General features: G+C 43.2%; 1 protein-coding gene across 1 annotated transcript in view; it reads right to left on the bottom strand.

The window, feature by feature from the left end:
* The window catches only part of NEK11 (NIMA related kinase 11), a 275,201-nt gene that overhangs the window by 49,243 nt on the left and 213,196 nt on the right, over positions 1 to 12,762 (bottom strand).

The following is a 12,762-nucleotide window of genomic DNA, read 5'->3' as shown; positions in this document are numbered from 1 at the left end:
TGATCCCATCCTTCCAGAAGCCATGCCTAGCTGCCCCCTGCCCAGGGAGTAGAGGGCAGCAGTGGGGGAAGAGAGGGGGGAGGGGAGGGTAGTATCAAGGAGTAGGTGCTTGTCGGAGGACTCTCTCCAGGGAGCCAACTCCTGAGCAAGGCTCCAAGGCCCTGCTATGTGTTCCACTGTCCCATCAGACTTCATTTATAAAATACAAATTCAAAATTAAAATTATTAGGAATTTCATTAAACCCCAAGTGCAGGCCCTCCTCCTGGGCCTGGGGCCCTACGCTCGTTGCACGCACGTGAAGCTCTGATTCCAGAGCTCTGCCGTCTTAGATGTTTTTAAAAAATCAATGAATCCTCAATCCCTATGTTGATTTTTTTACAATTAATTTTCTCTTTGTTAAGTTCAACAGCATTTTCATGCACTTGGAAACAGCATGTACGTGTGAGATGCCCACACAATGTCAGGGGCACTGATGGCGTCACAGATCAGGAACTCTATACTGTCACCTCTCGCAGGGCTCTCTGAGCCATAGGCTGGGGTCCCAGCCTCTCTACTGAGTCTGTCCCTTTCTGACTACCTTTGATTGGTCCTCACCTTTGCTTCACCTCCGGCTCTTTCTAAAGAACAGTGAATCCTGACAAGAAGCATTGTTTAGACAGCACTCTCCTCCTTTCAGGGTTTCTAAGACTGAAGAATGTCCACCAGCCAGTCATCAGAGGTTATACCTATGGTGATTTTTAAAGGTGGTTGTGTGCACGGCGGGGGGTAGATTTTAGAGAAAACTCTGACCACTCTATCCTGCCTGTGGGAAGTTCTGAAGATACATGGCTCCGTGCACCTCTGAGAAAAGCCCTGCAGTGTGTGCTGTGTGGTTGGGAGCCAGCGGGTCTTCCCTGGCTGTGACTCCAGCCGGAGGGCAGCAGGGGATCAGTCGGCAGCCAAGTCCTGCCACGTCCTGCCTCTTCCACCACTCCTTGCCTGGGCTATCTGCTCCTTAGGAGGAACTACGACCGCATTAAAATACAGGGAGTGACCAATCATGCTGCCTGAGCAGAGAAGGGCACCGTGCTCACAGCTCACCATAGGTCAGCATCAAAACAGAGGGCCAGACGTTCGGAAAAGAAGGCGGTGACAGGAAGTGTCACATGGACAATTTGAGCATTTGCTCCCTTTTCCCTCCCCATTGTGCTTCACCGGAGCAAGAGGACCTTCTGCTCTAGGAAAACGTACCTGCAGGCAGATGTCAGGACTTGGTGGTTCACGATGAGTTTTCTCGAAAACCAACTCCCCTCTCCTCTCCTGTGTCCCTCAGCCTGGGGTCCGTCCCCTTCACGTTCTACTCCAATCTGTTCACCATCATGGTCGGCTCCCTCTGTTCTGCCCTTTCCTTGTTCCCATGTGTCAACTGTCCCCCCCACCTTTCCGTCCTGGGTTCCTCCACCCTCCTGTCCCGGGGGTGTGACTCATATTTCTATTGCCTTTTTGAAGTGTCATTTCTATACAAATTCATTCCAATTCATCATGAACAGCAGCAGCAACAACAATAACGGCTAAACATTTTTCAGTGAATAAGTGCCAGGCCCTGGGCTAAGCATCTTACCTGCTCTCATGGAAGGTTCCTAGGAAGTAGGCTCATTTTTCAAGGAGGAAAGAGAGGTTTGAAATGTTCATTTCACACAATTGATAGTCTACGCAGCTGGAACTTGACACCAGGCCTAGATGCTGGCCGCCCATGTTTAATCGTCCTAGAGGGAATACCCACTCCATGGCGACCACTGCGCTGGGTGTCAGCCAAGGTGCTCCTCGCCAGGTTTTGTTTCCCAATACTCTTCACTCCCTCTCCACTCCCCTACCCTTTTCAACTAGTTAGTAACTCTTTGACCACAGAGATTATGTCCTGTTCATCTTTTTTTTTTGAACTTCTTAATCCATTTTTAAGGGTACAACTCAATGGCATTAGTACATTCATGATGTGTCTATCTCCAAAACTTTTTCATCACTCCAAACAGAAACTCTGTAACCATTAAACAATAACTCACTATCCTCCCCTCCCCAACCCCCTGGTGATGTCTAATAGGCTTCTGTGTCTGAGAGTTTTACTGTTCTAGATATCGCATGTAAGTGGGATCATACAATATGTGTCCTTTTGTGTCTGGCTTATTTCACTGAGCATCATGTTTTCAAGTTCACCCACATTGTAGCCTGTGTCAGGACCTCCTTTTTATGGATGAATAATTTTCCATTGTATGTATATATCACTATTTGTTTATCCGTTTGTCTGTTCATGGACACTTGAGCTGTTTCTACAACAACAGATGAATGGACAGACAAAATGAGTGTTATGAGTAATGCTGCTGTAGGTATTTTCACAGAGGTTCTTTGTCAGGTTTAGGAAGTTCCTTTGTATTCCTAGTCTGTTGAGTGTTTTTATCAAGAAATGGTGTTGGATTTTGTTAAATGCTTTTCTGCATCTATTGAGATGGTCATATAGTTTTTGTCCTTTAGTCTATGAACATGGTGTATCACATTAATTGATTTTCTGATGTAAAACTATCCTCACATTCTTCAGATAAATCTCACTTGGTCTTTCTATATAATCCTTATAATCCTTTTTCTATTGCTGTGTTTACTTTACTAGTATTTTGTTGATGATTTTTGCATATATATCTACAATGAATATTGGTCCATAGTTTGTTGTTTTTATTTTTTCTTGTGATGTCTTTGGTTTTAGTATCAAAGAACAGCCTCACAGAATGAGTTGGGAAATGTTCTATCATATTCTATTTTTTGGAAGAGTTTGTGAAACTGGTATTAATTCCTCTTTGAATGTTTAGTGGAATTCACCAGTGAAGCAATCTGGGCCTGGCCTTTTCTTTGTTGGAACTTTTAAAATTACTAACTTGACCTATTTGTTACAGGCGTATTCAGATTTTTTTTTTTTTTAGAATGTTTTTGCTTATCTCTTTTAAATTTTATTTATTTATTTTATTTATGGCTGTGTTGGGTCTTCGTTTCTGTGCGAGGGCCTTCTCCAGTTGTGGCAAGTGGAGGCCACTCTTCATCGCAGTGCACAGGCCTCTCACCATCGCGGCCTCTCTTGTTGCGGAGCAGAGGCTCCAGACGCGCAGGCTCAGTAATTGTGGCTCACGGGCCCATCTGCTCCGCGGCATGTGGGACCTTCCCAGACCAGGGCTTGAACCCGTGTCCCCCGCATTGGCAGGCAGATTCCCAACCACTGCGCCACCAGGGAAGCCCCAGATTTTTTTTTATTCTTGAGTCAGTTTCAGTAATTTGCATCTTTCTAGAAATTTGTTCTTTCATCTAAATTATCTAATTTTTTGGCCCTTATAATCCTTTTAATTTCTTTAAAGGTGGTAGCAATGTCTCCCCTTTCATTCCTGATTTCTTAATTTGAGTCTTCTTATTTTCTTGTTCAGTATAGCTAAATATTGATCAATTTTTAAAATCTTTTCAAAGAAACAATTTGTGGTCTCATTGATGTTCTCTACTGTTTATTTCATTTATTTCCACTCCAGCCTTTATTATTTTCTCCCTTCTGCTTGCTTTAGGTTTAATTCAATCAAGTTTTCAAGTTTCTTAAGGTAAACCATATATTTTAGATGTTCAATAGGTGGGAATTAAAATCAAAGGTAATGTAAATAGTAGCTGTGGCCCTTAACCTGTAAAGGGCTTGCAATCAATTGGGGAAGGCAGGATATCTATCTAGATAATCAGCAGAAGTAGTACTGAGGAGATGTACCCTGGTACAGGGACTACAAAGAGGTATAATGTGGATCTATGCAAAAAGCACCAGCCTTCAGGTTAGGGGACCACAATTATCATTCTGTTTCTAACATCACCAGCTGCATGGCCCTCCAGTCACCTCTTTGGGCCTCAGTTTCCTCACTGTATATCTGTTTCACTAGACTAAGGGCCTTCTTTCATTTCAAATGTTCTATGATCTGGTATAAGACATATCCCTGGACCTCCAGGGTTACAGACTTTACTTGGGAAGGTAACACTTACACTAACAAAGATAAAGAGCAATCAAAGGGACCAAATGTTAAGAGGCAAATGGCTGGGACCAACGATAAATGTTACAGGCATTATAGAACATCAGGCACTGCCATCCTGAAGTTGTTCCTGTAGAAATAGGAACAACTGTGAAATATTGGCTGGTGAGGCTTGTAACACTTGATACCACCCATGGGAGTGTTTTGACAATGAGATGAAAGCAAAATGATATAAAGAGACATTAAGCAACTAGAAGCTGTGTTTCTTAAGAATGTAAAGCACAGCTCATGATAGTAATATTGTCAGGATCCCTCCTACTTCTGTGGTCTCTTACAGCAGAGCTATTTTCCCTGAAGGTGTGACAGCTTGATGATCCTGACATTTCACCAGCAGAGAGAAATTCTTCTCTCATTTCTTACAAAATCTCCCTTTACTCATTCCAGCTGCTGGACAAATGACCTTGATTGTAAAACAAAAACCTGTGTTTACCCTCCCTGCTAAACACCCTACCATATGGGTAATGAAGAGCTGATGCAGGCAGTGCAGGGGTGGATATTTTGGCAAATGAGCTCTCCCTTAAGCTCCCAGCACATTGCTTAGTCAGGAATCCTTGCAGACACTGTCCTTGGTGCACAGCACATTCAGAATGCTTCTCACCTAATCTCCCTCAACCCTCCTCCTTCTCTCAATTGCCTACAGAATACTCAGGGAATAGCAATTCCTTGACAGACAACCCTCTTTGCCCAGATTATTGCAATGGCACGTCTTCATGGCCCTCATTCTTTCTCCTCCTACTCGTTAGAACGGCGCATGACCAAAGATTTGCCTAGGGGCTGGCAAACATTTTCTGTAAAGGGTCAAGTAGTAAATATTTTAGAATTTGCAGGCCAAAGAATATCTTTTGCAATGACTCAACTGAAGACAGACACTGGCAACAGGTAAATGAATGAGCATGACTGTGTTCTAGTAAAATTGTATTTACGGAAACTGGTAGTGAACCAGATGTGGCCTGTGAGCCATAGTTTACCAACCCCTGGTCTAGATGATGGAGAATCATCATGATTCTAAGCTGGAGGTGACCACAGACCTCTTCAAGCCAAATTCCCTCATCTTACGGATGAGGAAACCGAGGCCCAGAGAGGCCAATGTCACAGAGCTGTAAGGGGAGGGGCAAAGGCAGGACTAGAGCCGTGGTTTCCTGACTCCCAAGTGAGTGCTCTTTCTAATCCCCCACAGAAGTGCCACATCCAGATAAGGATTTTCATGTGCTGATTTTGAAAAGTCAGGAGATCAGCAGACAAAACCCCTCCTCCAAAGGCTCAGATTTGGAGAGAACATTGAATCTGTCAGGTCATGTCTCCACCTTTCCGATGATGGCCCCGTGGCTTATTATAGGAGAGGCTGTGAACCAGCAGGATGCTGTGAGAGCAGTTCCACTTACTGAGAGGCTTAGCTGACCCACGTCTTTGTGAAGACTTTCCTCAAGCATCTCCTATGATGATACTGGACCACAGGATGTCAATACAATTGGCTAAGAATCTTTGAAGAAGGCTGGTCTCCGTTTTCACTGTGTTATCCCAACACCCAGAGATGGAGTTGTACCACCCAGATCTCCTTTCAAGGAAGGACATGTTGCCCAGCTGCCAGGAGTGGGGGACACAGACAGCCTGCAGCTGTGGTCCCTGCAGAAGCTGCCTCAGCTGCAGAGCTGCCTTGCCCAAGATCACGCCCTTCCCATGTGGCCCACACTTAACAACTGGTCACGGTCGAGGTAGAAGACCTGGTCATTTTGTCCTGCGCAAAAAATCCTGAGTCCTGAGCGCCCCATGAGTTCGGGTAAGGCTCGTCAGGCCCCACTGCTCTGCGACTTCTCCTCTGCCTCATCCTGCTTTCCTCCTCTCCTGTCCACAGGGGCCAATCCTGCATAACTGTCCTGCCCACTCAGCTCCATGTCAGAGGCTGCTTCCTGAAGAACCCAAGCCATGACACATGGGGACTGGGGCTTGGTGGGGGGTGGGGGGGCGCATGGAAGTGGTTGTCTTGGAGCCTTTAACAAGCTGAGTATTTGATAAGAGTGATAACAAAAATGACAATGTAACCATCCTTACCCTCCCCTCACCCCCCGCCAGCCCCAGCTCTTTCAAAGAATTGTTTCTGTAGGAACAGGGCAGAAGTCACCACCTAAGGAAGTTGTTGCTAACCCTGCAGCAGCAGCTGAGTCCCAGCCAAACCCCAGGAGGAGGCTGGAGAAGAAAGCAGACAGGAGGAAAGGGAAGAAGACGGCCCAGGAGACAACAACCTCCAGATGCTTCCAGTAGGAAGGGAGCCAGGGCACATAAAGATGAGTGCGTGAGCTGCCTTAGGGGACTGGGGTCTGAATCCTGACTCCGTGATGTTTGGTCAGTTACAAAACTTCTATGACTCAGTTTCCTCACCTGTACAGAAACAAAATCTGTTTTTTAGGGCTCTAGCAAAGCTTAAAAGCAATGATCTCTGTGAAGGTATGTTGCTGTCGGTAAAGGCCCAGGTGTATGAGGACACTGTCTCCCTTGTCCCCAGGGCACCCACCCCACTGCTCTGCACAGGGTAGCTTCTCAATGAGTGAACAGCACTCACTGCCTCTACCAGAATTAATCAGTTGGAAAAAAGGTGGGTCAGCTCAGAAAAGGAAACCTGCTGTTCACGGGGAGATGATAAATACCAGAAGATAGGAAATAAATAAACTTTCTATTTTTACTCCATTGTTATTTCACACAACAGATATTCAACTGAATTGTATGGAAAATTAAAAACAACAGGAGTTCAGGGGTTTGCCAATGTTTATTTCCTTTTGAATATACCAGAAGACACCTCTAAGAATAGTAACTATCAATTAAAAAAAGGGGGGAGGGAGTGTCTATTTTAGGATTGAGGCACAGCAATTAAATGTGCATTCAGGGTAAGAGGTGTGTGGAGGCCAGACCCTAACTATTTCAATTGTGCTTACCCTGTAGCCAGTGTTTGGGAGTTTCATTATTCTGGGCTGCCAGTGGTGGAGAATCTTGGCTTTAGAAACAAAACCTGCTTTTCTGTAACAGCAGATTGGGCTGGCTTCAAACTGACCCAAATACTTAAGGTAAGTACATCAGCACTCCCCTCTTCTTTCAGTAGAAAAGAATCACAGAAGTCATCCATGGTCATTGCAGATAAATTAGAAAACATGGAAGGGGAAAGCTCCTCTGAGAACCATTATTATCACTTTGGTATTTCCAGTGTGTGTGTATCTATCAATTATAGTTTATTTATAACACTTTTCATGCCAATGAATATGTAACTACATCATCATTTTTAATAAACTGAGAAGAACTTCTTTGTTCTAGAAGATATACCAGCCCCCATTGCTAGGCATTTATTTTGATTCTCAATTTTTACTATTGTAAACCACACTGCCATGAGAATCCTTGTATATATTTCTCCTTACACACAACTCTGATTATTTCTTTAAGATAAATTCCTAGACATAGACTTGCTGAGTCAAAAAATATTTTATTCTTTCAGGTTAGTTTAACCTAAATGTTGAAAGCAAACCTTTTTCTAGGTTGTAAGTGACACTCTCTTCAATGGGGTCATAAATATATTAAAGATGGAATGTGAGGCATCTTTATTAAAAACTTGATTCAATTTATGAAAATGTCCAATATAAGCATTGTCTTTATAAAGCCTTGGCTGGATGTGAGAGCCCAGTGGTTCTCAAAGTCCCTGGACCAGCAGCATCAGCATCACGTGGGAAATTGTTAGAGATGCAGATTTCTGTGCCCCACCCAAATCTATTGAATCAGAATCTCTAGGGGTGGTGCCCAGCAATCTGGTGATTCTCATGCTGCCCCACCACCTGGAGTTCATCACTTCCTGCCTGGAGTTCTAGTCATTTGGTCTAGAGATGGTGATACCCCTAATAACCTGGAAGTTCCCCGAAAACATGAACTATGTCTGATACTGCTCTGTGAGTCCTATGATGGTTTTATGCCAGGAAACGCTCGATAAATATATCATCGTTTGCGATGCAGCCTTACATTTCCAGCTTTTCACATAAATAACCTAATAGAACTTTTAAATGAACTGCATTAGAAACCCTCTGCCCTAACAAATGAGTGGACAGTCTCCAGCCAGTGACACACTTTTACTGACCCAACCAGAAGTGGCCTCAAAAAGCAATTGGTCTGGTGTATAATCACTGCTGATAGAATAGCTTGATGTTGTTCCTTGGAGAATGAGTTATCTAAAGTTCAAATGGCCAGGTTGACTTGTCATTTACTAGGGCCACTAACAGCCACCTCGCCCAGGAAGGCACGCCAATGGCCGTCTGTGCTGCGTGCAATCAGACACACCGAGGAGCATTACTGAGCCTCTTCTGGGGTTGAGGTGGATGAGAAGGGACCTCATCCCTTCCTCCTCTTCTAAGCTGATGGTGTGGAATTTGAGTCTCAGCTGAGCACTCAGCTAAGCAGATTCAGGACCAGGCTTTTTGCTTCTGCAGGCAGGCATTCCATAGCGCCCATTGCCAGCTGGCACTGCTGTGGTCCTCTGTTCAGGTGAGAGCACAGGACAGCTTCTCACCTTTCCTTAGAGTGTCAATCCTGACAACTGCTGCTGAAGCAAATGGCTCCCTCTGCAGTCAGCAGCACAGAAGATAAACTGAAGAATAACCACCTGGATCATCTACTCCTGTGAAAACTGAAAGAGGAGCTATATCCATAGGACACTGCCAGGGCCATCTCTCCACATCTCTAGGCATTTTTAAGGTCTATCCTTATCACAAGAAAGTCCATTACCATAGTAGATAGTCATTGTTATTTGGGACTTCACATTCCCCTTTCCTGTTTAGGAGAATCTTCTCCTTCATGAGGCAGAGGCCAGCTCCCACTAAAGCAGCTATAGATGCCTGACAGTCACTTCCCAGCCTCCGTGTTGTCAGGATGCAGGCATGCAGCCAGCCTCTGATGTCCTCCCCAGACTTACTATCAAAAGCTTGTATTGAGGAAGAGTGGAGCTCGAGGAGGCCGTCCAGGCAGGGATGGGGCCCCAGCCAGGGGCAGCCTAGTAACCGCACACCACGTCCATCACTAGTGGCCTTGAGGATGCTCAAGCCACCCTGTGAGGAGCTCCATGTGGAGGGGAGCTGAGGCCCCAACCAACTCGCTGTGTGAGTGAGTGAGTTGCCTGGGAAAGGCATCCTCTGGCTCCAGTCAAGTCTTCCCATGATCGCGGTCCTGACAACATCTGACTACAACCTCGCAGGAAAACCTGAGCCAGCACCCCACAGCCAAGCCGCCCCTGGATTCATGACCCGCAGAAACCACGAGAAGTAATAGAGGACTACTGCTGTTTTCAGCTAGTGCGTTTCTGAGTAGTTATTAATGCAGCCATAGTTTAGGCACCAAGCTTTTACAGAGGGTCAGGATAAGAGACTAATATATGAAAACTGTTTCTGCATTTACCTTAAAACAAGTTTTTTGTTTGTTTTCTTAAATTAATTAATTAATTAATTAATTTTTATTTTTGTCTGCATTGGGTCTTTGTTGCTGTGTGCGGGCTTCCTCTAGTTGCGGCGAGTGGGGGCCACTCTTCGCTGTGGTGTGTGGCCTTCTCATTGTGGTGGCCTCTCCTGCTGTGGAGCACAGGCTCTAGGCACATGGGCTTCAACAGCTGTGGCACGAGGGCTCAGCAGTTGTGGCTTGCGGGCCCTAGAGTGCAGGCTCAGTAGTTGTGGCACACGGGCTTAGCCACTCGGCCTCATGTGGGATTCTCCCAGATCAGGGCTCAAACCCATGTCCCCTGCATTGGCAGGCAGACTCTTAACCACTACGCCACCAGGGAAGTCCCTAAAAACCAGTTTTGAAATCATTGTTTGTTGTGTTGCTTCATGGTCACCATAGAAGAGTATGGTGTTGCTAAGTATTCGTAAAGACCTTAATAGGAAAAAGTAGGTGTCCTTTGGAGGTGGATAAAGAATCTTAAAATTCATGTGGGAAAATGAATGTCAGAGCATAAGAATATTTGAAAAAATAAGAAAATTAGAAGATAACTGTCTTATCAGACATTAAAACATTCCATAGAGGCAGTGTAATGAGAACACTGTGGTATTGACAGAGGATTAAGAAGCTAGACCAGTAGGCCAAAAATAGAGTCAGAAATAAATAATATCCGGGAGTTGGAATATAACAAAAAAGAATTTAAATTAAATGGAAAAAAATAGATTTTACTCATTTAAAAACATCAAGTGTGAAAAATAAGACAATAAAAATCCTACAAGAAAATTTAGGAGGCTATATATAAAACACTCTTTAAAAAAAGTGGGGGACGGTTAAATTAGGAATTTGGGATTAACATATACACACTACTATATATAAAATAGATAACCAACAAGGACCTACTGTATAGCACAAGGAACTATAGTCAATATCTTATAATAAGCTATAATGGAAAAGAATATGAAAAAGAAACAAAATACACACACACACAAACACACACACATATAACTGAATCACCGTGCTGTACACCTGAAACTAACACAAGATTGTAAATCAACTATACTTCAATAAAAAAGGGGAAAAAATATCGAATTACTATGTTGTATGCCTGAAAAAAATTGTACTTTTATTTTGATAACATTTAGATTATAGTTACATTGTTTTGGTCAGTTGTACACCAATAATATTTGAAAAAACAAATCTGGGGTGGATTAAGGTTTTACTGAGCTCTGACCGCCACAGCAACAGTCAGCTCTACCCACCACCAGAGCCTCCCATCAAGCCTCTTAGATAGCCTCAACCACCAGAGGGAAGACAGCAGAAGCAAGAAAAACTACAATCCTGCAGCCTGTGGACCAAAAACCACAGTTACAGAAAGATAGAGAAGATGAAAAGGCAGAGGGCTATGTACCAGATGAAGGAACAAGAAAAAACCCCAGAAAAAAAACTAAATGAAGTGGAGATAGGCAACCTTCCAGAAAAAGAATTCAGAATAATGATAGTGAAGATGATCCAGGACCTCGGAATAAGAATGGAGGCAAAGATTGAGAAGATGCAAGAAATGATTAACAAAGACCTAGAAGAATTAAAGAACAAACAAACAGAGATGACCAATACAATAACTGAAATGAAAACTACACTAGAAGGAATCAATAGCAGAATAACTGAGGCAGAAGAACGGATAAGTGACCTGGAAGACAGAATGGTGGAATTCACTGCTGCGGAACAGACTAAAGAAAAAAGAATGAAAAGAAATGAAGACAGCCTAAGAGACCTCTGGGACAACATTAAACGCAACAACATTCGCATTATAGGGGTCCCAGAAGGAGAAGAGAGAGAGAAAGGACCAGAGAAAATATATGAAGAGATTATAGTCGAAAACTTCCCTAACATGGGAAAGGAAATAGCCACCCAAGTCCAGGAAGCGCAGAGAGTCCCATACAGAATAAACCCAAGGAGAAACACGCCGAGACACATAGTAATCAAAATGGCAAAAATTAAAGACAAAGAAAAATTATTGAAAGCAGCAAGGGAAAAACGACAAATAACATACAAGGGAACTCCCATAAGGTTAACAGCTGATTTCTCAGCAGAAACTCTACAAGCCAGAAGGGAGTGGCATGATATACTTAAAGTGATGAAAGGGAAGAACCTACAACCAAGATTACTCTACCCGGCAAGGATCTCATTCAGATTTGATGGAAAATCAAAAGCTTTACAGACAAGCAAAAGCTAAGAGAATTCAGCACCACCAAACCAGCTCTACAACAAATGCTAAAGGAACTTCTCTAAGTGGGAAACACAAGAGAAGAAAAGGACCTACAAAAACAAACCCAAAACAATTAAGAAAATGGTCATAGGAACATACATATCGATAATTACCTTAAACGTGAATGGATTAAATGCCCCAACCAAAAGACATAGACTGGCTGAATAGATACAAAAACAAGACCCATATATATGCTGTCTCCAAGAGACCCACTTCAGACCTAGGGACACATACAGACTGAAAGTGAGGGGATGGAAAAAGATATTCCATGCAAATGGAAATCAAAAGAAAGCTGGAGTAGCTATACTCATATCAGATAAAATAGACTTTAAAATAAAGAATGTTACAAGAGACAAGGAAGGACACTACATAATGATCAAGGGATCAATCCAAGAAGAAGATATAACAATTATAAATATATATGCACCCAACATAGGAGCACAACAATACATAAGGCAACTGCTAACAGCTATAAAAGAGGAAATCGACAGTAACACAATAATAGTGGGGGACTTTAACACCTCACTTACACCAATGGACAGATCATCCAAAATGAAAATAAATAAGGAAACAGAAGCTTTAAATGACACAATAGACCAGATAGATTTAATTGATATATATAGGACATTCCATCCAAAAACAGCAGATTACACGTTCTCCTCAAGTGCGCACGGAACATTCTCCAGGATAGATCACATTTTGGGTCACAAATCAAGCCTCAGTAAATTTAAGAAAATTGAAATCATATCAAGCATCTTTTCTGACCACAACGCTATGAGATTAGAAATGAATTACAGGGAAAAAAACGTAAAAAAGACAAACACATGGAGGCTAAACAATACGTTACTAAATAACCAAGAGATCACTGAAGAAATCAAAGAGGAAATCAAAAAATACCTGGAGACAAATGACAATGAAAACACGATGACCCAAAACCTATGGGATGCAGCAAAAGCAGTTCTAAGAGG

Source organism: Eschrichtius robustus, chromosome 6, assembly GCF_028021215.1.
Source record: "Eschrichtius robustus isolate mEscRob2 chromosome 6, mEscRob2.pri, whole genome shotgun sequence".
NCBI classification, from domain to species: Eukaryota; Metazoa; Chordata; class Mammalia; order Artiodactyla; family Eschrichtiidae; genus Eschrichtius; species Eschrichtius robustus.
Note: the sequence above shows the minus strand (reverse complement) of the source record. Positions and strands in the feature narration are given on the sequence as shown.